Genomic DNA, 2,713 nt, shown 5'->3' on the forward strand with positions numbered 1-2,713 from the left:
ACTAGAACAGTTACTGGCACAAAAATTGTAGCAATTCTCTACCCTCCTCTCTTCCTCTTTTTCCTCTTCCCAGTGAGAACGTGAGAAGTACTAGAAGAAAAGCACTACATGTTAGTCCTTTTGCGATGAGTCTAAAGAGTAAGCACTATTTTGGTTTTGGTGGGTATTCAGGTCCTATCCTTAGAAATTCTGGAGATAGGCCTAGAAATCTACATTTTAAAAAGTATCTTTGTGTTTTCTTCTTCAGGTGAACCATGGACCACATTTTGGGAAATGATTGGTTAGAAGATAGCATTGGAAAAATGGATGGAAGGAAGGAAAGGGAGGAAAAGTGCAGGATGAAGTAAATACTGGAAAAACTGCTGAGCTACAAAACTTGAACTCAGTAGTTAATGAAGACATTTTTATGGTTTTGAATAAAGTTTCTAATCCACCTTTTGATTTAGAAATGGTAATCTGATCATTGTCTGCTGAGAGACTTGAAGGAAGATAACTGAATTAGGCATCTTATATGTGTGCTGTTACAAAGGTGGTAACACAAAGAACTAATAGAAATTAGAAAGTTCTCTAAAATGCTGTTTGGGAAATGAATGAAGAACTTCGGCTTCAACGTGTTCTATTCAAGAGACTGTTAGGACATGTAGCAGCTAGTGAACCGGTGGATCTCAAGTTATTGAAGGAGAAGTCAATAAAATTTTATGTCTCTGAGCCAATTTCGAGGATCCTTCACCACAGGTCTCTTCCTTTTCTGCTGGCTCAGCTATGGCTGCCGTGAGGATCCTGAACCACAAACCCAGGGTGACCCAAGCCCAGGCAGCATTGGTGGTCAACGTCCGTGAGGCCTGGGGACTATAGGATGTGCTGAGGCCAACTTGGGGCCTATGGGCTCCATGAAGATGCCTGTTTCTGGAGACATCAAGTTTACTAAAGATGGCAATGCACTGCTCCATAAAATGCAAATTCAATACCCAACAGCCTCCTTAATAGTCGAAGTAGCAATAGCCCAGGATGACATAACTGGTAATGGTACCACCTCCAATGTCCTAATCATTGGAGAACTGCCATAACAGGCAGGTCTCTATATTTCTGAAGGTCCTTGTCCCAGAATAAAAGCAGAATGCTTTAAAGCTGCTTGGGAAAAGGCACCACAGTTTTTGGAACGAGGCAAAGTAAGCAAAGAGATGAACAGGGAAAGGCTCATAGATGTCGCCAGAACATCTCTGGTACTAAAGTTCATGGAGAACTTGCTGATGTCTTAACAGAGATTGTAGTTCACTCCATTTGGCCATTAAAACACAAGATGAACCTATTGAGCTCTTCATGGTTGAGATCATGCACATGAAACATAAACCTGAAACTGATACAAGCTTAATCAGAGGTCTTGTTTTGAACCATGGAGTACGGTATCATGATATGAAAAAACAGTAGAAGATGAAAACACCCTCACATGCAGTGTGCCATTAGAATATAAAAAAAAAACATAAGTGAACTCTGGCTGTTTTTTTTACAAGTGTGCAGAGGAAAGAGAGAAACTAGTAAAAGCTGAAAGAAAATTCACTGAAGATAGAGCTCAAAACTAATAGAACTGAAAATGAAAGTCTTTGGTGACTTAGATAAAGAATTTGTTGTTACTGAAGAGAATTGACTCATTTTTCTTAGATGCTCTCGCTAAAGAAGGCATTGTAGCTCTGCACAGAGCTAAGAGGAGAACTACAAAAAGGCTAACTCTTGCTTGTGGTGGGGTAGCTCTAAATTCTTTTGATGACCTAAATCCTGACGGTTTAGGACACCTGATGGTTTGGGACATGCAGGACCTTTCTATGAGAATACATTGGGAGACAAGAAGTTCACCTTTACTGAGAAATTAACAATCCTCATTCTGTTATATTATTGGCCTAAGAACCAAATAAGGAAACACTTATCCAAATCAAAGATGCAATAAGACATGGCTGGAGGGCTGTTGAGATGCTGTTGACTACAGCTGTGTAGTTCCAGGTGCTGGTGCAGTGGAAGTGGCAATGGCAGAAGCTCTGATTAAATATAAACTTACAGTAATTACAGACAGGTCCAACTCGGAGTTCAAGCATTTGCTGATGCTCATTTGCTCATTATTCCCAAGGTTTTTTCTCAGAATTCTGGTTTTAATCTTCAGAAAACACTATTTAATGTTCAAGGAGAACTTTCAGAACCAGGTCAACTTGTGGATGTGAACTTGAACACAGGCGAGCCAATGGTAGCAGCAGAAGTAGGCATTCGGAATAGATATGGTGTAAAGAAACAGCTTCTTCACTCCTGCTCTGTGACTGGCTGCTCTGAGAATGTCACCAACATTCTCCTAGTTGATGAGATCATGTACGATAGATTCTCTTCTCTGAAAGGTTGAATTGAAGCTTCCTTTGTATTGTTGAGTCATGGAGACTCTACAGAGTGATCCTAAGAATACAGCTACGAAATTTTTCTCCTAGCTTCAAATGATTTTCAGAGGAATTTTCTTTCTTAAAAATTTTAAATTTATTTCCTGATTAGAAAGAGAGAGCAAGAGAGAAACATTCACTTCTTGTTCCACTTACTTATATGACACGTGCACTGGCCTGCAGTGCCCTCGGTGGTATGGATGGAAATCAAGACAAATTCACATGGCCTACCAAGTCCTGTGGAGGAAAAGGGACAGCACGGCTACTCCCTCAAGCGGGGAGAGCCTCAGAACAGCCTA

At 40.5% G+C, this 2,713-nt stretch overlaps 1 pseudogene; it reads left to right on the top strand.

Moving 5' to 3' along the window:
* Positions 1-762: 762 nt before the first annotated feature.
* Positions 763-2,383, top strand: LOC118992516 (T-complex protein 1 subunit zeta-like; annotated as a pseudogene).
* The last annotated feature ends 330 nt before the right edge of the window (positions 2,384-2,713 follow it).

Source organism: Sturnira hondurensis, unplaced genomic scaffold, assembly GCF_014824575.4.
Source record: "Sturnira hondurensis isolate 20B ecotype Veracruz unplaced genomic scaffold, ASM1482457v3 Scaffold0008196, whole genome shotgun sequence".
Classification (NCBI taxonomy): domain Eukaryota; kingdom Metazoa; phylum Chordata; class Mammalia; order Chiroptera; family Phyllostomidae; genus Sturnira; species Sturnira hondurensis.